The sequence below is a fragment of the Artibeus jamaicensis genome, unplaced genomic scaffold (assembly GCF_021234435.1).
Source record: "Artibeus jamaicensis isolate MK-2021 breed Jamaican fruit bat unplaced genomic scaffold, CSHL_Jam_final scaffold_537, whole genome shotgun sequence".
NCBI classification, from domain to species: domain Eukaryota; kingdom Metazoa; phylum Chordata; class Mammalia; order Chiroptera; family Phyllostomidae; genus Artibeus; species Artibeus jamaicensis.
Genome location: NW_026522047.1, coordinates 29,257,857 through 29,285,637, shown reverse-complemented (window position 1 = coordinate 29,285,637; position 27,781 = coordinate 29,257,857).

Genomic DNA, 27,781 nt, shown 5'->3' with positions numbered 1-27,781 from the left:
TATCAAAGATCAGTTTACCATACATGTGTGATTAACTTCCAGGCTCTTTATTCTGTTCCATTGGCCTGTATGCCTGTTTTTATGCCAGTATTATATCAAATATATTCAAAGGTATTGACATCAGGATCTCCAACAGATCTGTACCCCCATATTTATTACAGCATAATTTACAATAGCTGGACGCAATATAAAAGGACTTCAGGATGAATGTATAAAGAAAATAAAATATTTTTCAGCACTAAAAAGAAGAAATCCTGGCATATACAATAACATGGATGAACCAAAAGGACATGTGAAATAAGCTACTCACAAAAGACAAATACTGTATGATTCACTGACGTGATGAATCTAAAATAGCCAAATTCATAGAAGCAGAGGGTAGATTTTTAGTTGTCAGAGAACAGGGACAGGGGAAATTAGGATGCATTAGTCAAAGGTAAAAAATTTAATACACATAATTAACAAGTCCTAAATACTTACTGTATAACAGCATTTATAGTTAACAATATTGAATTGTATACTTAAAATGTATTAAGAAGATAGATCTTACATTGTGTTCCTATCACAAAAATCAATGATAATTATATAATAATAAATGAGAAGTATGAAAAAATTTCAGAGGTCATGGATAGGTTTGTGGTATATATTGTGGTGACTTTATAGGTATATATTTATTTTTAAAATCATTAAATTATATATTTTAAATATGGACAACATTTTAATATATCAAAAATTAATGGGAATAAAGCTGAGGATTACTGTCGCTGTTGGTTGCGTCCAGGCCATTCTTGCTTTAAACAGATTTTTGACAGCTTTAATGGGATATAATTCACACACTATAAAAATTCACTCATTTAAAGTGTACAGTTAAATGCTTTTTGCATATTTATGCTATTTTTAGGCAATACTTTTTCATACATTGATTAAATATGAATAAGTATGAAGCATATATCCACTTGGTGTCTAGTATTAGTGACTTTAGTCATTATTTGGAAAATGTAATTTTGTTTATGGCTCTTGTGTATGAAATGCATGTTAAAGCAATATGCCCAAGATTGCCCAAGGACATGCTAATACTTTTATGAGGAGAAAAGAAGAAAAAGTTGTGTAATCAAATTCAAATAGCCAAGCCTATAATCAATTCTTATATGCATAGTCAAGTAAATTAAATAACCATTCAATGAAATGTTGAAATATTCTTTCACCATTGTTCAAGGTTTACTTCATAGGTTAAAAATAATTATTAGAGTAGATGGAAGAGAAGTAGTTTTTACTGACACTACATTTGTCCCTGTATGCTAGATCAAACTTGAGAAGTTTATATTTGTCAGGTCGTGCAAAAGTTTTCATAACATTTTGAGGAAATAAGCAACAGGAAAGATGAAGTGAAGAAATGATCTGTTATTTAAAAGATGTAGTGGATACAACCCAAAGGTACCTAGAATGCATGCAAAAATTTTTGAACCCATGGGATTAAACTATAAAAGTAATAAGGTAAAAAGTATGACCTACTCTTTACAATTACAATGCTATGCAGTGTCCAAAGGTTGCACTTTTCCCTTGGAACTTCTATGACTAATTTAAAATTTTGAAATGTGTGTAATTGGGAAAGTGAAGGAAGACAGGAATTGAAAAGGATAAAATATCAGTAGAGAGCTTATCTATGGAAACAGTAAAGTCAACAAAATACATTATATAATAAGCATTGAGTTTTGTATTTTTAAAACTTCATTCTTAACTAAATGAGTAATGATAACATATAAAGTCTTAGTTTTTTTAAAGCTTGAAAATTATTACAAACACAGGAATGTTTAACACTGAAAGTGAAGTTTTTACATATAATTAAGAGATAGCTTTAAGGGTTTTTTCCCTTTCTTAGATGCTCATTTAACTTTTAAAGACAATATAATAATGAGATATCTAAAATCTTTCAGTATTTTAATAGTAATACAAATATAATAAAATAAACAACTATAATTTGGATGCAAAATTTTCACTACCTAAAGAACATCTATTCTTTATAGCATTTATAATTTCTGCTTACATACTTATGTGCTTGAAAATGATTTAGTAAAACAGATGATGTTGAAATGTTAACTAATTATATTTCCCCAAAGTATATTTTTAATGATTTTCTGACAGTAGCTTATGATTAGTATGAGTACTGCTAGGAGTTTCATATATTTAAAATCAAATTCTTTTACAAAATGTGTTTAAAATACATAAAAACAATAAATAACTTCAATTAGTACAGTGTCCCAGTGCTCTTGGTAAAAGCATCATAGATCCAGATTATATAATTAGATTTTCTCATTCACAATATCTAGTCAATGTTCATATTTTACTTCTGGTTATGAAAAAGTAATACATCAATAATTGTACACACAAATTTAAATATATTATATGAAAAAGAATTTAAATTATATTCTAATTTATAAATATTTGTGTATTTCCTTCAGTCTTCTTTGTATGCATATATCATATAACTGACATGAATTACCACTATGAATTTTTAAATACCAACATTTATCAGAGAAACAAGAATTACGACATTAAATTTTTACTCTAATTCTGTTCTATAAGCAAGGCTTCTACTTCATCTTTTATTTTTTTAATATTTTATTTATTTTTAGACAGAGGGGAAGGAACGGAGAAAGAGAGGGAGAGAAAAATCAATGTGTGGTTGCCTTTCAAACACCTCGTACCGGGGACCTGGCTTACATCCCAGGCATGTGCCCTAGACGGGGTGGGAAGCAAACCGGTGACCTTTAGGTTCCAGTCATGTGCTCAATCCAGAGCCACACCAGCCAGAGTTCCACTCTTTGTCTTATATACGGACACTTTTCATTGCTTTATATACCTTAAAACAACCTGTTTGTACTAAGAGCCAGAGTCAACACCTTGGCTATTCAAGACCAGAAGGTGCAGGCCTTACTACCAGAAGGTGCAGGCCTAATCTATCTAAAAAATATATATATATACACTATATTAACAATACATTAGGCAAGATACTAGTTAGATCTTTTGGATCAAGCATTTTCTTTGAAGAAAGTACTGAATCAATTGAGTTAGTTAAAATTCAAATGACAAATGAGAAACTCTGCACATTTGCCGCAATATCATAACAGGATTCACGAGTTATTTCAAGAACATGTAGGAACTGAAGAAAATCAGAAATATCAGCCAGGAGATTTTTACAATAAGTCAGCTAAATTATTTTACAATAATTTAAAATAAGGTTTAAACTTACTTATTTCTATTGAGTTTGGAAAGTATATAAGGAGAACTATTAAAAGGATAAAATTGATGGAGACTGTTCTGTACTTTTATGCAAATAATGGGTCTTGGATGATAAAGTGGCTCCTCATTTAAATAGTGTCAAATGCCTCTAGAGATTGATTGGTACAAAGATACAGAATAGGTCACTGGATTTGGGGACTCTAAATCATTAGAGTGTGATGTAAAAGCAGTTTCAGCATAATGAGTGATTAGCAAAATATTGAAAGGGAACTAGGTAAAATTAGAATACTTTATAAATAATTGAATATAAAATGATGAAACTCAGTAGGTCACATCTGAAGAAGAGTAAAGATGAAGGGAAAATTTCTTGGGCTACAGGATATTCGATCCTAATTTTGCATATTTCTTCCTAATAAGTATTTGCTATCAGGGATTCATGGTAGTATTCAAAACTAATATTGTTATAAGACAATGACTGTAATTTCAAAACATGAAAATAACCCATGTTCACTTTTTATTTTGTTTCCCCCCTTAATATTATCTCTGTATTTTACCAATTTAGTAGATTTCAGGAAGGGAGAGAAACTCTAGCTTGTTACCTAGAGCTGCGATCATTCAGGCATTTGTCTTCCATTCTGGTGAGGAGGCAGAAGGCGATAACTATGAGAAATAAATTTATTTGTCTCTGGTATTGATCACTCTGATCTCAGTTGAAATATTGTGACATGTGAAGTGTTAGAAAAATGGTATAGATCTGTTATTTATCTTCACTGCTTGGGTGATTTTCAGGTAGGTTAATTCTTAAGTGGTTCAGTCAGGATTTGGATTTCCGGTTGAGTTTAGAGAAGAGATAAATCATTCTTACGCCTTATTTCTAAATATACTCTCAACAAGCAGTTTATTTTTTTGTACAGACTTTGTAAAGTTAAATTTTTCTAAATACATGCAGGTATTTGATAAAGTGTTATTCACATAGAGATGGGGTTCACTTGTAAATCCAAAGTGATTTTCAAATTGTAAGACTAAGCGTATTATAAGTGTAATTGATCAAAAATTTAAAACAGTAGGATTATTTACCCTAACAATCTTTAATATTTCATTTAAAACATTATCAACAATTTATATTTTATATTTTCCCAGTTTTCATTTACTTTATATAGCTATAAAGGAAAATGTGATATATAGAAATTTCTTATTAAAAGTTATGCACTGTCTTACTCTAGAAGAGATAACCATATTTTAGCTGTCTCATACCAGGGTTGTTTTTACACATAGAAAAAATGTAGGACACCCTGAAAGACGAAAGTGTTTGTACAGAAAGTTTTGTATGATTTTTTATTCTATTTTTCTTTAACTTCAAAATGAAGCATTTTCTTTAGGAATATACATGTTTTTTTTAATTTTCATTATAGAGGCAGAAGCCTGTCAACATAATGAAACAAGGCAAGTATTTAGTACATTGGATTTAAGAAGATTTAATATAATTTTCTTTTTCATCCATGTAAATTTTATTTCTTAGGTATGAACGCATAGGTTTAAATTCTGAGTCTCTTAGAAACTGAAAACGGAACCTAAAATTGTCAGTGATAGTAAAAACTACTGATGATGAAAAGCTTTCTTTCTCCAAATGGTTGATCTGATTATTTCTCACGAGGAAGTGGTTAATAAAAACAGGCAAACAGATCAATTTTTCACCACAAATATGTCACTACATCCTTATGTCTTTGTTACCTAAAACACCAAAGTGCTGATTCATTTTCCCCTGGAGTTAATGTCACCATTTCCTTTAAACATTTTCTGAAGTGCTTGTACAAAGTGTAATTTTCTCCAGCCTGGTATTTGGATTTGTATTTTTCTTGGCATGATTTACCATGAACTTTTCTCTCATGAACCTCATCCTTATATTTGCTCCCATCTCTAATTTATAGAAAAGAAAAACCCATTGCTATAAATGGGTTGTAGTAGGCTATGTAACTCCTAGAGTCTATCCCTACGATACAGCCGTGCTGGGATTTAGAAATACCCACATGTTTCATCTAACAGACTCAGGGATAATTCTGGTCAAATGTGAAGATAATGAAATTAATGGATTTTATAGAAATAAAGGTGGTATCAAGTGAAATTAAATAATGATTTCAAATATGAAGAATGTTTCCATGTTAGATTGGGTAATTTTTATTCTAATCATAATAATGCTAATATTTTTAATCAAATATTACAGTTAATGCCCTGGCTGGTGTGACTCAGTGGATTGAGTGTGGCACTGCAAACCAAAGGTTCAATTCCCAGTCGGAGCACATGCTTGGGTTGCGGGTTAGGTCCCCCCACTAGGGGTACATAAGAGACAACCACCCATTGATGTTTTCCTTCCTCTCTTTCTTTGTCCCTTCCTTTTGGTCTAAAAATAAATAATTTTTAAAAAGTCATCTGCTAAAATGATTAATAATGCTTAAAAATGATTACAATTAAGCATATTGTATATTTTCATTCCTATATTGAAATTTTAATAGGGATGAAATTTCCAAAATTGAAGAAACAGAAAAGCCAGTAATGTGCAGACACGTCTAGAAAACATAAAATGCTATTCATTTTTTCCAAAATATCAAGTGCTTCCCATACTATGTGTCAAAAACAAACTGAACATTTTACAACCAACATTAAATTATGATCCTAATACATAAACTATAATAAAAGGACTCCTGTCTCTCCATATTTTCACCTTGATGTTAATATGACCTTCCTCTGAATGTGTCTGTAATGGCAGGATGTTCAGAGTGCCACGGTTCTAATGCAGGTGTCATTTTTAGAGCAAAGAAAGGGTCTCCCCTAAAAGCTATAGGTGTCTAAAGACATGGGGAATGGAGGGAACTCTGCACCGAAGTATAATCTCACCTACAAAACTACCAGTTCCCTTTTAGCAGGATGTCTTTCTTTTTAAGATTTTATTTGTTTATCTCTAGAGGGGAAGGGAAGGAGAGAAGGAGAGAAAGATCAATGTGTGGTTGCCTCTCCTGTGTCCCCTGCTGGGAACTGGCCTGCAACCCAGGCATGGGCCCTGACTGGGAATCGGACTGTGATCCTTTTGTTCGCAGGCTGGTGCTCAATCCACTGAGCTACACCAGCCAGGGTGAGCAGCAGCCAGGGTGAGCAGGATGGTTTTATGGAACACAGCAGCAATAGTCTAAAGATAATATAGGACAATAAATGCCACTGGGTCATTAAGTCACTTTTGGAAAGATCAGAGAGGGCACTTGCTGTAATACAGAACAAAGCTTGTTACAGAGACACAGTAATAGAAATTTAAAAGAGAAACAAAAATATAATATGTAGACCAATAGTTTTTAACATTTTTCATCCATGTCACACATAAGCAATCACTAAAATTCTGCATCACAATAAAAACATACTTTTTGCTGATCTGACAAAAAAGTATAATTTTGATTAATTTACACATGACGGTCACTGTTGTGTTGGAACTTATCATTTTTTTAAAATTTGACATCTAAGGGAAAAGAGGTCAGTGCAGCTGACTAAATAGTCAAGTATTGCATGTTTTAAAAATTCTTGTGGCACACCCGTTGAAATTTGCTGTTGTAGACTAATAGGATAGTGGGGTCAGAAACCGGTTGGGATACAAATAGAAGCTTGACAAATGATAAAACCTAACATCTCTGGGGGGGAAAACTTACAAAATTTTAATATATGGTTTAGAAAATTATGTCACTACATAGAGAAAAATAAATTACATCCCTATCTTTCTCTGCAAGGGTGACCTCCAGATGTTTGAAAGATGTATATCAGGGGGTGTCGAACTCATTTTCACCAGGGGCTACATCAGCCTCTCGGTTGCCTTCAAAGGGCCGAATGTAATTTCGACTCCTTAACAGTTAAGGAGTAGTTACATTTATACAGTCCTAAAGTTATTCTGGGCCTTTGAAGGTGACTGTGAGGCTGATATGGTCCTCGGCGAAAATGAGTTTGACGACCTTGATATAGATGATACATATATAACTTGAAATCTAAGGGTGTTTAATAAAAAAATACATAGAAAAACTTTTGTGATGTTGGCATGGGGAATAACATTTTATCAAAACAAATATAAATTAAGAATAATTAACCTAAATATTAAAAAAGATCATCTATAAAGTGTTCAGTTGGGCAAGGAGGAGGCCAGAGGCCATGGATCCACAGCTCTAGGTGGAATATGGCCTCAGCGAGGCCTCTAGCAAACTTCTCTAATATTACTCGTTCACTTATCATTTTCACAACTCTTGAGGATAAATGTGCACATAGTAATTAGGTAAATTTTTACATGCATTTATTCTTTGCTTCTTCATGACTACAATGAAATGGAATTCCTCTCTTTTTTAAGGTAAATTCTCTTAGTTGTGTTCTGGAACTCATCCCTCCATGCTTACGGACAAATATCAATCCATTAATTATTGATTCCCACATTTAATTTGACACCTCTCTGACTCTAAATTATATTCAGAGGAAGTGAGCTAATCACTACACTAATGTAGTTTATTCATTTTCCCAATAAAGTAAATAAAATATTTTTTTAATTTCAAAACATTTCATTGATGAATTAATGCAGAACATTTTATTTCCAAGAAGAGGCTTATAAAAGAAACTTCAACAGCCATTTTAAAACACATCCTCATTTGCTCTTTCTAGTGTGTTTTAGGGGTGTTTTACTCAAATTTGGTGTCTAAGAAACAATAAACATATTTTAAAACTGAAAAGTTTAAAGAAAATTCTAAACAAAACTATTTTCATGAAGGTATTCTGCAATATCTTAAGTAATTTATTTTCCCCACAGAACAGTTTTCCAAAGCCCAAGTCCTGTTCTTGAAAAAAAAAAAGCTTTTTGAAGTAGCATTTAAAAGTTATTTGAGCAATTTGTGATGAAGCCACTTGAACACATATGAAAATAAACAGAAAAGAAAACTATGTGAAATATCTGTTTGTTTGAACAGTTTGCTACCTAAAATTTTACACAATAATACTTTTTATGGGTCACACACTTAGTTTCCTTTATAGTAATTTGTTTCTTTTGGTTCTCCTAGTTTACTATGGAAAAATGTTTCTTTTCAAAGTTCAGATAGTTTTAGTTCTATTACTTTTAAACAAAAAAATTGACCAAAGGTATTGAAATCAGTCTTTGGCAGTATGATATGCTGCAGATACAACATAAAAACAGCCCTTTGGCTGGCTTATCTTCTTCATACTTTGAAAACTCTTACTTAAGTTTAAATGAAATATTGTGTGAGCACAGAAGGATGCTATATCCATCGATGAAGCAAGTATGACGTTTTTTCCCCTCAGAATCTGAATAAAACATGAGTTCACTATAAAGTAAACCTAAAGCATTTAATTGCTTAGAAGTTTGTAGAGGATTCTGACTTGATTTATTGGTAACTTGAACAAAAAGTAAACAGGGAAGCACAGCTTTTCACTTAAATATTAAAATTGAATCAAGTATCTTTACTCTGAGGACAAAATTTCTGTTTATTTTTTTCGGTGGGGCAAGCAGAGGCACTGGGGGGAAAAAGATGAGCAGAGCAGTCAAGTCATGATCTCGTTTGTCGCCTTTGTTCTGTGAATATGCTTTGAAAACAAGAATTTACAATGTGCGTTTTCCACGTACAACCTCCAGGAGAAAATGAACATATACTAGACGAGGATCTCTTCTTTCCAAAAGAATGATATGTAAGCCACACACAAAGAGCACAACGGTATTAGTGAAAACCCAGGCTGTGGCTTTTACAAAGGATGCTCAACTGTGCATCGCAGGAATAAATCACAAAGAGAGGCTTTTTAACGTTCTCATTGTTCCACAAAAAACTTCTTGGTGTTAAATTTAGGACAGTTGATCTGTTTTCTTGCAGCAGAAACTAGGACATTCCTACCAACACATGGGCAACTGTAGGGATTTGGGGGGAGTCCACATCTGTTTCTCTATGCCCATACAGTATCATGACACAGTATGTAGCTACTTAGAATTGAAAGAGTTTATGTATTTGTGTTTCAGTGAATCAGATCACTCATCCCCTCAGAAAATGTTATTGAGCCTTTGTATATGTCAACCAAGAATTCTCTCTGTATTTTTTATCCGCACTGATATAAAGAGATTGTCTTTCATGAAACAGTTTACAATGTGGAGTAGTTGGGTAGAGGACATAGCATGTAGAAAGTGCTGATGATGGCAAATATAAGTTATCTGAAAAAATCTGGATGTAAAGACGTACTGTTAGAACAAAAAGCTAAAATTTTTAATATATTAATAACATGTTAACAATAAAATTATATCATAATAAAATTATAGCATAGCAAGCCTAGATATTGTAGAAGAAAATTAGCCAGAACCTAGTTAGACACACGCCTTAATTCAGAAGATTATGGCATGGGAAAACCCCTGAAAGACTCAGCTTAACTTCAGTTGCCTTGGGAATTTTTGTTCAAAAATGGTCTTTTAAAAGACTCAGAAGCCTTAACAACATTGGTTGGCCATTTAGGTTTAGCAATAAGGGAGGGGAGGAACCCCGGGGGAGATGAGATCATATAAGAGCCACTGTAGAAATTTTTCAGTTATTTGGGTTCTTTTAAATGATTAATCATGCTTTATAAATATACGCTTATGCATCTATATGTCACATGTATGACAATATTTGTATCAAATCTTACACTGCATCTCCATCTTCATGTCTACCTCTACCTTGACCTCAAACTTCATTCTTTCTCTACTTGTCCTTTCTCCCCCACATCCATTCCCACCTCCTTCTACACCTCAAAGTCCCTCTAGAATAATGAGGATATCAATCCAACTAATACTTGAAGTCAAGATTGTGTGCTATGTGAGAGGAGAATGGGTACCACATGAAAAGCCCCTCAGACAAAAACCTTTCCTTTGTGAATGTGACACATTGCTTAATTTGAAAAATTTTTTAAAGATGGATATTAATCATTTAAAATATGCAGTTCCTTCCAGTTATAAAATAAATAAGTCATGGGGATGTAATTTAGAACATGGTGACTATAGTTAATTTTACTGTTTTGTGAATTTTAATGGTACTAAGGGAGTAGATCTTAAAAGCTCACATGGCAAGAAAAGAAATGTGTAACTACTGGGCGTGATGGATGCTAACTAGACATCTGGTGGTAACCATTTCACAATACATGCAAACATTGAATCATTGTCTTTATACTTACAACTAATGAAATGTTGCATGTCAATCGTAGCTCAATAAAATACAGATAAGATAAAATATGTAGTTTTTCATGAAGAAATACATCCTGCATAATAAATTTGCTTTCCTTGACATCTCATAAGCTCTAAATGAAATGTTTCGTGTCGTGAAGTACTCATCACAGATGACTAGAGCATCACTCTCCTCCATTTAATTTGCTTTTTATTGTTTTAGTTTTAAAAAATTACAAGCGTGAAACTTAAACCTACTTTTTTTGGTAAAAATTCTAATGAAACCAGTTATGTGTTAAGTAAAGATGAAGAGATCAAAGAACCTATGCACCACAATGTTCATAGCAACACAATTTACAATAGCCAAGAGCTGGAAGCAACCTAGGCGCCCGTCAGTAAATGAATGGATCAAAAAATTGTGGTACATATACACAATGGAATTCTATGCAGCAGAGAGAAAGAAGGAGCTACTACCCTTTGCAACAACATGGATGGAACTGGAAAGCATTATGCTGAGTGAAATAGGCCAGGCATTGAAGGACAAATACCATATGATCTCACCTTTGACAGGAAGCTAAACAATAAAACAAACAAGCAAACAGAATAAAAACAAAGACACTGAAATAGAGAACAAGTAGGCAGTGACCAGAGGGGAGAGGGAAGGGAATTTAAGGGGAAAAATGGGGAGGGGGAAATGGGAGTGAGGTGGGGAGACAGGCGGGGGGTGCTGGGATGGGAGAAATAGACAAAAAAATGTACTTGAAAAATAATTAAATAAAAAATAAAAAAAAAGATTCACTCAATTTTCCATTCTTCTGGAGGAAGTAACTAAGTCAAGCTATAAATCAGAGGTCATTTAATATAGCAGTGAATGCACTTTCCTACAAATGACAAGTGGCCCAGCTAAGATTGGTGTACAATCCCTCAGACTCCAAAGCTGCAGATATTAATTCTGTCCTCCATCCCTTCTCCCAAATAGCTAACATTTATCTTCCTGTGCCTGATGCGCAATTAGTGTTCTTTACACTTGTTTTCACCAGTTTGGTTTGTTTGGTTGATTCAGTTGTCTGCAATGGGAAGAAGTCATATTCTAGCAGGAAGTCTACATTACAGCAATATAGCTTCAGAGGCTTATGCATCTATTTTTACATCAAGGAAATATGTTATGTAAATTCCTGGAGCCTTGTAGAAAACAGATTGAACTTACCAAGGAACCTTTGTAATCATACATCTGTCACTTCGTACTGCTTTATCCTGCTCTGCCCTGTCCATAGTCCATTTTAGTGGTCTGTTTAAGGAAAGAAAGCAGCACATAGGAACTTCAGTATTTTTTCCACCACATGCATGTTAAGTTGCTTAAAATACTTTATACAAGCCTAAACATGTTGACTCACTCTCTTCAGACTTGAGTCTAGATAAAACATTTTTTAAAGAAGGACTAAAAGAAAAACACATTTTAAATGTTCTATAGTTTTAAGAAAGGGGCTTCATTTTTTAAAACATAACTATGTTGTGAGTGCCATAGATTTGTTTAGGAGAATAATATGTTTGATATTTGCTTCCTATGGAAAAATTCACTTTCAAAACATTTCACAAAATAAAATTTTGAGCTACTAAATATGAAACTCTGGATCAAACATGTTGTCATTACTTTAAAAATTCCTGTGGTCTTCATGGTTAGCCTTTGGCATCCACAGTTATGGAAACTCTGGAGTCCTTCTAATTTTGGAAAACATGGGTGGGATATTTTAGTCTAGTTGTGCTAAGCAAGATTCCTGCTTTTATCAAAGATTAAGCCTCAAAATATGTCTCTGCCATTTTGAAAAAAAGTGGTAGAGGCAGAAACTCAAAATCCAGTGGAAGGAATACATTTTGTTAGATTTTATACCATATATACTAGGGAAGAAACAGTTTACTAACTGGTACTTTAGCTACTTACATATTTAAATGGAAAGCCATTATTAGGAGCTAACCCCTCTCTATCTAACAGTATATATAATATCCTTCAGGGACTCCTGGTGAAGAGACTTCTGCAGGCACACATCATATTTGGTCCAGAGTCCAGCTTAAACAATAGTTTGAAGCAAATGCAATGATCACGCCTTGCCTTTTAATGAGATACATTGAGACTACAGATTGCATTAAGACCTATTGGGATTAGGGCTGGGATGGGAGGTGGACTGCAAAAATAACCACCAATCATCGCAGTCTTTGTTGGCCCCATAGGAAATGACATTTGTCTTCATGTCATCAGAAGATGAAGTTCATCTCTTTTCCCCTTGAATCTGGGCTTGAGCATGTGACTTGCTTTAGCCATTGAGACAAATAAAATGTCATACAGAGACTTAAAATACAATTGCATATTGCATCTTCCCCATTTGCTCTTTCTGGGAGCTGGATGTCGTGTGAGTAAAACCATGCATGCTAACCTGTTGAAGAATAAGAAACTAAGCGAAGGAGAACTGAAGCATACCAGCTGACAGCCAAGTCCCTGCTCACTGACAACTCTACAGCGTTCTGCCTCTTAAGAAAGAACTGTATCCCTGTAATTAGACTTCTGTTTTTAAAGTCCACAAAGTTGAAATTGTTAAATTAAACAAATTAAGCAAATTAGCTTCACCTTACATGTATTAATAAGATAATCAGAATATATTTAAAGTACAGAGACCTGTACCTTGTCATGAGCAAACTAGGCTAACCTCATGCATACAGGGGTGGGCAAAAGTAGGTTTACAGTTGCAAGTAGGCAAAACAGCTTATTCTTAGACTATTATTTATTGTTATATTATTTTTATATGAACAACTATAAACCTAATTTTACCTACCTCTGTATATTAGTGGGGTAACTTTTAGCCTGCTCAAACTTATTTTTAAAAATAAATATTTTACATATTTAAATATTTTAATTACTAATGATAGCAAAAATTTTTATAGTGAATGACTTGTAATGTTTTAAGTGAAAATTACTGATGTGTGGTACATTACTCTCCTCTTTTATAGATGAAGGTTAACTTCAAAAGGCAATCATTCAAAACATCTTTTTGTTTCAGGAAGGTGTTAAAGCCATCTGAGTAAATTCTGCAAATCATAACACTGCACAGATAGATATATATCACTGGTCGAAATTGTTCTCTCTTATCCCTCCCTCCCTCCCTTCCTTCCTTCCCTGCCTCTTTCCTTCCTGTTTTTGCATATTTAACCCATGTTGCCAAAGCAAGTGCATCACTATATTAAATAATAACTACAATCTAAAGAAGAAGCCAATCAAACTAATCGACCATGATAGAGAAAGCTAACTTCATGCTGTACAATTGAACACCTGCTTTATATATCCACACTGAAAGCCTGTGTAGGTGGCCAAAGTATAAATTTTCACAGGAAGGCCTATTTTGGCATTGTAATAGAAATAATCTAATTATTAAAAATGTACTGTTTTTTCACATAATTATATTTCAAAAATAGATTAATTGTAAGCTGCCATTGTGAGGCAGCTTGAGGTGGAAATGACAGGAGCTTGGTTAGGGATAAATTAATTGGAACTTGAGAGAAATGTTTGGGTTATAGAAATTTAGGAGTTGTTTGCCTGGCAGAAAGAATTGTGGTCTCTGAATTTTTTTGAATGAGAGCAGCAAAAAAATTAAAAATAAAAAAGAGAAAAAATGCATGTACACAAACAACAGCGTGGGGACTGCCAGGGTAAGGAGGGTGGGGGAAGTCAAAGACTGCAGAGGGGGTATGAATGGTGATGGAAGGAGCTTCGGAATGATGAGCAGTGCTCAACACAGTGCACAGATGATGTGTTGTGGAACTGTGTACCTAAAACCTGTATAATTTTGTTACCCAGTATCACTCCAATAAATTCAATAGAAAAGACAGAGCAGAAAGGTTGGGAATAGAACTTTGGTAAATTCTATTTTAACAACCATCATTATATTAAAAAACTGAACAGCAAGTTTATACACAAAGTGCAAAACACAAATCAAAAGCTGCACAGTTATCTGATATTTTAGTTCATTGTTGGAATTCAATCCAAATGAGTCTATTTCATCCATCATCAGAAATTCTTTTCCAGGAGGAAAAAGGTTGGCTTAAGTAATCTTCATATTTATTTTACCTTGCTGTCTTACAGTTGCATCCCTTAAGTCTTTTGCTTGCTTAAGATAATGTGGCTCCACCTTCCTTTAGTAAAGAGCGCTGTAGATTTGGCATCTAGATTAATTAGAAACGCTAAGAAATTCAAGGTTCTGAGAGCTTCCCTGAGACCAGTAGTTGGGCAGGACTGAGTCAAAGGCAGGACTGGCACTAGGGTTACTAGACATTCTTCAGGTATCAGTCGGCTTACACCACAGTTGGCGACACATTTTCATTGGCCCAAATCTGTGTTGCTCACATACTTAAGCTACAACTTTTTCTTAAATATCTTTATTTCTACATGATAGTTGCCTAATTCTTACAGCTGTGTTTTGGCCTTGGTTTTCTGATCTGAACTCTTCCCTGAAGCTGGAAACCTGTCCTGAATTCCAGCTCCTAAAGAGACCCTTCCAGCAACCTCCTCCTTGTACCACAGCTTCAGGTCCCCAAAGCCTCCAGCTGAGCAGAGCTGTTTATGCAATGATAGGTAATAATGAATCCAAGCTTTCCAAGTGAGTGAGTGAGTCAGTGAGTGAAAGCACATTAAAGAAAATATTTGGTAAAGTTGTCAGTGATTCTTGACCCAAAACTAAGTATTTTCTAGATCATAAGAGAACGAGTCAGCTTTCATCATTTTGATCCTTCATGCAAAAATACAGAAATGAAATATTCACAGTGATGCAAGCTGGCTTTGAAATCAGCAAGCATTGGCTCACACCAGTCACCAATTTGGCATATTCATTGGAAATGATGTTCAAAGCTGCTCACAGTAGGAATGGGAAAAGCAGCTTTTGCTCCTCTGAAAAAATTATACAAGAGCATTTCTTTTGGAATCAACATTAATGCTTGCCATTCTAAGCACACAAATGTGCAGAAAGATGGAGGTGTCCTAGAGTCAAATTTAATTACTCTGTTTTAGGGAACTAAACTATAGCAAAAGGGGCTGATTAGTCTAAAAACAAATCTACCTACCTCATGTTGCAAAATAGCCCATGGATCTAATTTCACTCTGTGTAGTAGCTCAAATAAAGTTAAAATAAAAACCATGCATTTTATGCTTTGAGGGCAATTTACTGAGAAGATATTTGCTGATGGATTTGGTAGGTGCCCATCAAAGGAGAATTGGTGGATCTTTGATGTAGGGCCTCCCTCAGACTACCTTTCCCCTTCTCCAGTTGCCATTGTCCCGGGTCTAGAGACTCTGGTAGCACTGGCCCAGAAAAGAATGCTCTCAAAATATGTGGAAATTAGAATAATAAAATGCTGGAGATGCTCCTTCAGTAGCCACACATGAAAAATACACATAAATGGTGGGAACTTCAAGCTAACAACATGTGGAACCAACTTCAGGAAAAAAATAGAGGAAAATGAAGGCTTTTATTATTTGTTCAAATAATAAGACCAACTTGATGCTGGATGATATTAGTCAATTTTCATCTGCTGTATTTCAAGGGAAGCATTTGATGTATAGGGAACAAATATATGTCATAGAACAACTGATTCTTTTTCTATTTTCTAGTACTAAATTATTTTACACTTTTGGCTTCCCTGTTTGTTCCACTTATCTGTTTATGATTTCCCACGTTATTTATTTAGTTAGTGTTCAATGTTGAAAAGAGATGTCACACACTTTATTGTAATCACTGGTCTGTCATTGTTAGAACCACTAGCATAGAAACTATGCTTGACATGGAAACATCCATCACATTTAAACTCATATCATTTCATAATTGGACCACTTTTGATTAAAAATCCATTTCCTTTGGGATCCTTACATTTGATAAAAATGTCATTTACCAGTTTATCTCTTGCATAGTATTCATTTTCCCCTGAATATATTTGGTAAATAGTTGAGCCATCTTTAAATAGCTATTTGACCTTGCATATCTGTGGGTAGACCATAGGGTTATAACTGCTTGGGCCAAACATTCCTACATGAGTACATGGTAGAGAGGGAATCAAGTATAAACACGATTGACTACAAGAAAAATAAACTCAAGATAAGTCACATGAAAGAAAAATATGGGCCACTAATATCAGATGAGACAAATTTGCTTTTGTACAAGTATTTTTGGACAAATTTAGGCATAGTCACACATGACCACAGAATAAATGTGAATCAGCACAGTGTGGCTACAAGTAATAAAAGCAAATATGATAAAACAACATGTGAATAGAGAAAAGACTGACCTGTTACCCTTTTTTTTTGCTAACCCGCTCTTTTTCAGATGTAATAAATCCCATTGTATTGGGGAGGGAAGCTTAATAGAATCGGTATTTTTAATGTCAAGGTCAACTGCTTTCTAGATATTAGAGAATACATTGTGGCTACAAATAAGAGCTATAGAAATAAATGAATAAAAATAAAAATTATACTTAAATCAACCTAAAATCTGTACACCAAATTTTGTCTAGCTACATTTGAAATGGATTTATGCTTACAAATTGAAATTTGATAAAAGAGAAAGCAGAACTTTTAAGTGTACAACATTAGTTTGAATAAAAACAACAATGAATTGTTAGATAAACATGATAAGCAAACATTTGCTTCTTTCAGGATGTCACTGCACATTTTTATTCAGTTTATTCTGAGTTTATTTTTTAGTAGAGTTTAATATTTTTTAAACTCTAAAGAATATTTTTAATATTCTTTTATTTTTTAGTAGAGTTTAATATTTTTCTTCATCAACATTTTGTACACTATGTTTTATATACTTCTTGTTGCATAAATGGCATCTTATTTCGATATTTTCTCTAATTATTCCTTTTATGGAGGAATGTTACCAATTTGTATAAATTATTCATATATTTAGGAAGTTGGCCAAAGTTCTTATTGCTCTATTAGCTTGTTTATTGACTCTGCAGATGATACGTCATTTACAAATACACTTTTTTTTTTATTTCTTACTCCCCCCATGACCGTTTTCTTATTTTATTATTTTTGGCAGGGCCTCTATTATTATGTTTATTAGAAACAGACTTTTTACAAAAAGCCTACAGAAAATAGCATATTTAGCTTGCGGAATAAATGACTCATTACCTTTAATTTTTTTTCATTTTTATTAACTCAAGCTTAATAATTGCACATTCCAATCTTCTATTACTATTTCAAATAATTCAATTAATGGCTACTGGTATTCTATTTCTTCTGTATGGCTAATAAATTTTGTGAGTTCTTTTTGCTTTAATCTGTTATGTTCTTGGCATATATGCACACATATACATTTCTACACAAATATACATTGGAGAAAGAGCAAATTGAAATATAAGGAAATTTATATTAGAATTACAAATAATTTAACTTTTGTCACCTTACTCTATTTCTTGTTAATGTCAGGTTTTGAAACTGAAACATAATTTCTCTATTCTTGTGTTTTTATGTGTTATTTATTTATTCATTTATATCTCTCTTTACTTTTCTTATTTTCTTCTATGTCATTCCAATAGGTTCACTCAGTTCTTTGTACCAGATGCTCTTTTTGAAAATGTGTATTTCTAGTTCCAAAATTCCCTCCAAATACTGCTTTAGCTGTGTCTCTCAAATTCTGCTGTGTGGTAGTTTTGTCTTCATTCAGGTCTAAAGTGTTTCATTAATTTGTTTTCTTCTTACAAAAATTACATTTCATAATTGTTGATTATACAGACATAAGGCATATTTAAAGCTATTAACCTTTAAATATTTTAATTAGTTTTGACTCCCTCAATATATCATTATACATGGTGAGACAAAAGTAGGTCTACAGTTGAGAGGATGTGAAACACAGTCTTTATCTTTGTATTATTTATTATTACCGTTGTATTATTTTCCATATAGACAGCTTTCAACATACTTTTGCCGACTTTAACTTTTGCCCACTTTGTATGACAGACATATTCTTGAGCCACATATACTTTTCCCACCATAGTTGTGTAAGATTTGCTTTAATAATTTTGACATACCACTGCCAGTATAAGTTTTTCATAATCATTTTATCTTCTGGATTATTGGCGTTTCTTTTTGTTTTTATTTTTACCAGTGTTTCAGTCAATAAAAAACATTGCATTTGATGTACTTCAAGATCAAATAGTCCTAAGAACCAAATGCTGCCATGTTTTACATAATCATTTACCTTGAAGAATCCTGGATTTGTTTCTTACTGAGCTACCTAACCCGAGATTATTTTCCACTAGAGTCTTTGTATGAGTTCAAAACTTCTGAGCCTCTGTACACTTAAAGATTCTTATTTTGTCTTCACTTTTAAATAATAATTGGGTGGGATTAAAACAACATCTTGATTTGCATTTTTCCTCTCCTACCTTAAAAAATATTACATATTATTTTATGACTCATCCATTGATAATAAGAAAACTGAAAAAAACTGTATCTGGTTTCTTTGTGGATGGTTGACTTCTTCTTTTAGGAAGGTTTTATATGAAAGTCTTTAATTTTAATATGAACAGTCTATTTGTGCTGTAGCTGGTATGGCTCCATTGGTTGGAGCTTCATGCCATGGACTGAAGTGTTGCAGTTTCAATCCCCATTTGGAGAGTGTATGAGAAGGCAACCAGTTGATGTCTCTCTCTCTCTCTCTCTCTCTGTTCCTATCTCTCTAAAAAGCAGTGAAAAAATGTCCTTGAGGATAAAAGATAAATACAATAAATTTAAAAAGAGAGTCTAAATGTAGAAATATTAAAATCTATTTTATATGACAGTTTAGGAAGCCTTTCCATCTGAAATATATTTTCTTTAATTAGGAGAAACTTTGAATCACTGTGTCCTTAAATATTTTCTTTCCTGTAACTCTTGTATCACTCCTGATTTTTCTAATTTGTAAATCATGATATTTGTATTTTATTCCCACACCCAACCTCTTTGACTTTCCTTTAATACTCTGTCTGTTGCTTGTTGCTTCTCAAAAGCTTCTGAACAATTTTTGCCCAATATTCTCATTTTTTAATTAATTTGGGGAGTGGGGAGTGGTGGGGGGATGGAGATAGCTGTACTTGAACAACAATAAAAAATCAAAAAATTAAATAACAAATTTTGGTCTATCTATAGACTATTCAAATCCATTGACTGGATTGTATTTCAGCTACAGTATTTTCTCATAAACATTATTTACATTTTGCTCTCTATGACTGCTTCTACTTAATTATTTTTTATTTTACATGTATGCTCCCTCATCAAGTTGACAATATTTCTTATGCTAATTCAAAATTTTTCTCTCTCATTTCAATAATCCTGCCTCATCTACTATAGTCTATTCAGTTTTTTCTTCTTTATGGGTGTACAACATTCTCAGTTTGATTATTGTGCTGTGAGAAATTATTCCCTCAAATATTTCATTGTAACTTACTTGGCTCAGTTTAAATCTTGACAGAGGAAGTGTTGATTAAGAATATTGTGATTACATAGTTTATCATCCATTAGAACATATTTGAATAGAAAAGAATGTAGTAAGAACATTAAAATCATATGATTTATTAAATATTTATTTACTGATGAGATGTTTTATTTTACTGTGGATCTTCAAATAGACTTTTTCATGAACTCTATTCAAAAAGATTTTTGAAAATAAAAATAAATATGTTTGTATAATAAAACACATTTTCAAAATTTGAAAAAAACATTATTTTTCTTTCATATTTGCACATTTACTTAAAATTGCCATAAAATACTATAATCCCATAATCAGAATCATTATTCTTGCTATATATATGTACATGTATACACATATAACATAATACTATATATATATATATATATACATTCTGTATTTAATACTATGAAACTGATATGTACTTGAGGATATACTTTTAAATTTATTTATTTTTGTATATTTATACAATTTCATATAGCTTTCTTTAAAGTTGCATTTTATGTTAAATAAAATTAAAATTGCCTTTTAAATTTTTATTTTTATTTTTATTAAATTTATTGTGATGACATTGATTAGTAGGATCATGCAGGTTTCAAGTGTGCACTTCTATACCAAATCTGTGTATTGCACTGTGTGCCCACCACCTAAAGTCACACCACACTGTCACCATCTCTTAGAGCCGGCCACCCCTCTACCCCTCCAACTGCTTCTCTCTTGACTCCTCTTCTATAGGTGATCACATTTTTAATTGAGTAAATTCTCTCAAAATTTGTTAGAATGATCAATAAGCACAGAGGAAATAATACTAAATTGATACTTTTTTCATTCTAATTTTTTCATATTAAAATGTGTAAATATTTCTGCCCATCTTTTCTGTCTTTTTCGTGAGTATATTTTTTCAAAAAATATTTTTATGAAGCAAAACTCATATAATAAGTGTTCCAATTTACAATTATATGGAAAGTTTTGCCAAACATAGATGCTGAAAATCAGAATCCTATTCAGTTGCCTTTTATCTGTGTGGAATATAAACTTAACCAGTATAAACAGGAAATCTATCAAAAGATTCTTTCCATAATACAAGGTACTCCAGATCACGGTTATAAAACTTCAAAATTATACTTGTAAACTGTTCAACCTCTCAGATTAATTTGTTCATCTCTTTTATTATTTTTCTAGGAGTATGTTTTAATATCTTTCTTTATGGAACTTTTTTTTAATCATTAAGCAAAATCCTTTTTAAAACACAATAAGAAATAGCAACAAGGGAAGACATTTATTGCCCTGGCACAGACATTTTGTATTAATAATGGCTTCATCACACAATTGTTGTAGTTTATTTACTGTTGCTGTATACATTTAGAAGTATTTGTAAATTTTAATAACCTGCTTATACTTATATTGATAAAGCAATGTAGGATGTGTAGGCAAAATTATGAGTTAGGTGTGTATCACCACCAACCCCCAGTACATTTCTATTCCAATGTTTTCTTAATTTACCAGAAATATTGTTTTGCTATCATATTGTACTCCCAAGAAATTGATATCCTTATTAACATTATAAATAGAAATTTAATATTCAGTTAAATAGAACATACAACACCAAACAATTGTTAGAATTAACTGTATTTTTCCTCATTCAAAGACATGTGTAATAATAGTATAAAACTGGTATCTTTTACCTTTTTAAAGTTATTTTTTGTTAGTGGAACCAACTCATTGCCCATTATCTATTCATTTCTTACAAATGTGTAAAGAAAACTTTAAATAAATTATAAACATAATTTAGAACAATCAATTATTTGAAGTGAAATATCATATTTACAAAATGATGTATAAAGTCAGATATCTCACCTTCCACCATGGTATTAATATAAATACTGAAACTTGGAATAAGTACTGATGGTTTTTTCAGCAGGCTTTGTCTTTGATTTTTTGTGTGGTCAGTGACTTCACCCTGATGATGGATATTAAATACCAACAAATATTTTTGCAGGTTACTTACTCATCCTCAACTTCCTTGAGAACTGCAAATTCAGTACATAAATTGTTCTTATGCTTGCGAATTCGTTCTTTAAACTCATTACTATGAAACTGCTTGTTCTACTGGAACCGATCTACTGGGCAGAGAATGAAAACGAGGTGATGATACAAGAAGCATCAACAAGACCCATTCTAAACAAAGTAAGAAATGAAGATGAATCCAGGCTCCTCATGGTCGTCACACATTTTCATTTTTAAGATTTAAGAGAGAGGGAAATAATCAACTGTAGAGGTGACTTTGCCCGCAAGTTCCCCCCGCCCTCCCCGCGCCGTCTACCACAGATGAAAGTAACACTACCAAGACATGATCTGCTTGGGGAAGAGGGGTGGCCAGTTTCTCAGAGGAAAAAGGTCAGGAGCCCCTTCCTCCAGGGGCTTTTATTGCCTTGTAATACACAGGAATACAGGCGGTAAGGATCAAACAGTACATAACATCTCAAAGAAATCTGAGGACTTAGTCTGAGTCAGTGTCTGTCAGGAAAGGGGGTTTGCAGAAACTTTAGGAGACATACTCATTTCCTGCTTGGACCCTTATCATATGAATGAAAGCACTCTTAGCAAAGCAAGCTTTACAGGACTTTGTGAATTCTTTCTTATGCCTGATTACCTTGGATCCTGCTCTAGCACCACTTCCCCCACCATAGGTTTTTCAGGCTTAAGTGGATTAAAGCCAGGAAGCACTTCTCCCAGGGGACGTGTGGACTCAGGCTATGTCAGAATAGCTAGGGGGCAAGAGTCCATCATTCCCTATTTGTTGCAGCCCCCCGAGTCTTTTATGAAGGCCTCCAAGTGATCATGTCTGGCTTAGGTTGTCCCTCCTCTGAGGGGTCCTACCCTGTCATGGACTAACTGACCAAGCTTTAGGGGCAGGGGATGAAGCAGAGGCAGGGTCTGCTACCAGAGACAAGCTTTGTCTCCTTGTGGCTCTCATTCTGGAGGCCGCTCACTCATCCTTAGCTGTGGGGGGCAGTTACAACTCCTGAAACCAGGCAGAGCGGTTCCCAACAATCAACCAATCTATTATTCCTCTCAAATATTGTTTTACTTAAGGCCCTCATTTTTTATACACATGTTTTACAAAGAAAGCAAAAAAAAGAATAGAAAGCAAAAATCTTCCAAGAAATATGTCCAGGAACTACTGTAAAATCTCAGAGTGAAAGGAAAAAGAAAACAGTGTCCTTTATTAGTTCTCTGGAATCTCAAAACATGTGTCAAATATCTTTATTTTAAAAACCAAAGATTTTCTTTTTTATTAAACCTGATGTTACCCAGTTTGTATTGCTTAATACATGCTAATGCCAAGGCCTGGAGTTATTACTATTCCTATTAGTGTAACCTACTATATTTTAAAAATGAATGTTGAAATCACAGAAATAGTTGAATTAACCCTTTCATTTTTTTAAAGTTTCCTCTACCTTGCTTTAATATCCAATGTCCTCAAATGTTCATACAGGTAATATGCATAACAAAAATAGCCTACAGCATCCCCAGTATTATGAATTCCCCTATTATTAAAAAAGGTAAAAATGTAGAAGATGGCAATTCTTAGTAACTTGGATGTTACATATATCCTTGCATTTATTTTATAACATCCATTTTCTTTTTATTATAATTAAACCATATTTCTACCCAAGTTTCTTTTTAAATTACATAATTTAAAAAGATACCAATTTTTCTATGAAACTTGCATTTAGAAAGAAATCATTACAAATGGCCTAGTCTATCTCTAGCAGTTTTGAACCACTTTCTAATGAGCTAAATAATAACTTCTTAGTCAAGTGTAAAGATTTTTAAGAGTAAATTTCTATTGATCTGAATTTTAAATACAAATATGTTTTATAAAATATTCCTAGTTAATCAAAAAGTTTTACAGCTCTCTAGTACTTCTCAAAACATATGTAGTACAGAAATTAAAGTTTGAGGAAATAAGCCATTTTTTTCAGTCTTCAATTTAGAAACAACGAATTTAGCTCAATGACTCAAAACCCTAGGCATGATTTTAGTTTTTACTCTATATTTTATTTTAACCTGAGCCATTTAGCTAAATGACTGTTTTCAGCTCCCTATTAGCTATAGAACTTATAATGTCCAAAGTAGATTTTTAAGTAATAATATATGTATCTTTGTAATACTATTTTTTAAAACCCATATAATTTGCTCAGACAAGATATAAAAAACTAGAGAATTTAGAAAAAGGATTCATACATAAGCAATTAATAATCAGTTGATAGAGGTTGAAATTTCAAGAGAACTAGATCTCAACCTTTGAAATCTTTTTCTGCTTTAATTCACTTATCAATTGATTCATTGTTAAAAATGAACAAAACCTGTATTTGTAGATACTTTGCCTTCAATAGTTCTCATTCAAAATGATTTTTGACATTGCTACAAAAATTAAAGAAAGACAGAACCTGAAGCATTACCAAGTAAGACTAAGCTTGATATACAAAACATCTTTGACTAGTGAGGTAAATGCTGTTGCTGACGTTTTAGCAAAATATCAGTGGACTCTGTGGCTATTGGTCATTGGTTTTTTTTTTTACTTTACTAACAAAGAGTTTATAATTTAACCTTTTCCGTAAAATATTTGATGTTTATATAATTCAAATAAGATGAACCTCCACTTTAATCCTTGGAAACATATCTTCTCCTTTTGCTTTGTTTCTCACGGGAATTTTTTTTACATAGGTATTGTCAAGTTATCTGCTTTTCAGTGCCCAATGTGTGTATAAATGAAATGGTTGAATGTACAGAGTTTAAATATTATCCAATGGTTGTATGGAATAGCATAGCAGTGGCATAGTTCACATGATAGCAAACATTCTACAAATACTAGTTTTGTTCATTTTTTAACAATGGCAATACTTTTAAAAGAGAAACTATCATTGTCACATAAAGATTATTCACCTGTCTCTACAAGGGCACACCTTTGTTTTGTCCAATTGAGTTGGTGAATTTGCAAATATACATCTATACTCTGTAATTGTTTCTCCTTATGTCCAGTGACATGTGTGTAAGAGTTAACCAGGGAAGTCAGAAGTGAAGGATGCAGTGACAGTGAAGAGCCCACTTAAGCAGCCCACAGAGAGACCAAACCTGTGCTCTGGGCCCCTGAGCACCATCCTCAGAGTAAGTGAGACAATCTTCACAGACCAACTGGCCCAGGCCATGTTAGGTAACTTGTTTTTGCACTTCTCTTAACTTAGCACCATGTATGGATAAGCAGTTAATAAATGCCTTCTTACTATGAGGTATTTAAATGTAATATTTATCACTAAGTATTTGTAATCTTTGTTGTTTCAAAATTTGGATGTTTCCAGTTTTTTAAATATTCATATCTTAAAATTATTTAATATATTTAAATACAGATATTTTCATTGTTAGGAAACTCCTAGACGTGAAGAGTTTAACAAAACTAACCGCCAGTTTTGTGAAAAGATGGAGGGATAAGTGACCATTAGTATAGAAAATCGACAGAAAAGTGCCACCCATGTTATACCATTTCCCATTGAAAGTAGCATATTTTCAGGACGTGAGTAGTCCCAAAATGTGGGAAAGTAGCCAACCTACAATGTCACTAGGTAGGTCATCTCAGTATTGGGTGAGAAAAACTAGTACAGTTTATCAGGGAAGAGAGCTCATATTTGGAAACAGTCTTTATGTATTTATGTATATATATGTATGTATATATGTATGTATGTATGTACTTTTAGGAAAATATTAGAAAATTCATGAGGTGAGAATCTTACAGCCTCCAAGGAAAGAATTGGAATAAGAATAAGAATTGCAAAATTTTTAATATATGCACAGTGCTTCTTATTAGGGATAAGGGACCTAGCAACTTGACAGATTATAGAGTGAGGGATAGAAAATTTATCTGAGGAATTTTTAACAGCAGGATAGTATAATATTACATTTTATATTATTTGTTTCCTGGTGTCATAATGTAAACTTCAATTCCATGATCTTAAACTCTGGCAAACACTGTTTACAGAGACCTCTTATTGAGGTGCTTGCTTGTGGGAATATCAATGATATTGATAATGACGATGACAGTGGTATCTATGTTGGTATGGCATTGTGGTTAATACTAATAATAGCAATATCTAGTATTATTAAATGCTAGGCATTGTTTTAAATGAATTTGTCATTCATTTTCAGATAGCCCTTGAGGTATGTAGAATTATTTTATTCATCTTACAGATGAAGAAACAAAGATTCAAAAAAGGTTCAATTGCATGTATTTTTCCTTTTTAAAAAAATTTGCAATATTCATTATACTGTGAGTTTTTGAAAAGTATAGCCTTGGTACTCCTATGGAAAACAAATAAACTCCAACTCCCTAAAGGTTTGGGTACTGAAAAGCGACTGAGATTCTGCAAAAGCAATGTCCCAGTGCAGGATGTGGAATCCTCAGCAAGCAATGGAAGACGGGGCACTGGTCCAAGTCCCTACGCACAGCAGAGGTAGCTGTTCACCAGCAGCTCTGACTTCTGCTGCTTTACTTCCTTTCTTGGTTCCTGGATCTCAAGGTTACCCATAGATCCATGGATCCTGTAAACCGATAGCCACCTAATAGAGTAATTTTATGTTTTTGTTCTTTCACTAATACAGCTTTAGTATATATAAATGAATAACCACAAAGGATTATTGGAAACAGCACTTGTGCAGAAGCGGACAATAGGAGCTGACTATTGAAAAGTGAGCCTTTGGGAAACTCGGAGATATCTCAAGAGAACCAGGCTTGATGTGCCACAAATACTCTCTGGTGCGGTTTGTTGGCAGTTTGTGGTGAGTGACCACTGCGATTGGCTATATGGCAGGAGTGTCAGACTCATTTTCACTGGGCCCCACATCAGCCTTGTGGTTGCCTTCAAAGGGCCGAATGCAATTTTAGTACTGTATAAATGTAACTACTCTTTAACTAGGGCCAAGGAGCTCAGGAGTTGCTACTGGGTAGAAACAAGATGGAGGGCCGGATTCTGCCTGCGGGCCTTGGGTTTGCCACCCGTGCTATATGGCATTGCGATTTTTTTTAGCACCTATGTTGTGCCACTTTTGAATATTTTAAATATCTCTTCTGAGGACACAGATTACCTTAGCAGATGACACAGAAATCTTAAATAGCAGAGTGGCTCTGATATATAGATTACATGCATAAGATCAAAAAGTGGAGTCATTCTGGAGACCATTCATCTGGAAAGAAACTGATTAAATAGCATGTGTAATTAAAGTGAAAATAATGCAACAGTACAGATGAATGTGGCGCCTTTGTATACCTCAGTAATTGTCTGACGTACACTTGGTTTGGGACAGACTGGAAGGGCAGGAAACACTTGCTTGCACAATAATCAGAACTATTCTCAATCACCCTACCCCAATCCTTGAAGAGAGGAATGTCCTTAAATTACTAAAAAGAACCACAGTTGATTATGGGTAGAAACAATGAGAATGCCAGGCTGGCTGTGGCTGAGAAGAAGCCTCAGAAATGTGAGACAAAATTTTTTTTTTTACTCCTGCTGGTTAGCAAAGAGTCCCCTTTCAGGCAGAAAGCTGTCCCTAAAACTGGAGTTAACTGTGCTTGTCTTCAGTCACCTACTAGTTCGTACATTCCTTAAGATTAGACACTGCTTTTCCTTGGCACAATTAGTTTAGTGACAACTATTTAAAATAATATGATTTTGCCATAGATATGTCTGTAAGCATTGTGTTCATGTAATCTCAAACAATTCTATAAAATGAAAGCATTTTTGTTTCATTTAATTTTTTTAATGCAGAGATCTTTTAATACTCCTTTAAAAATTTA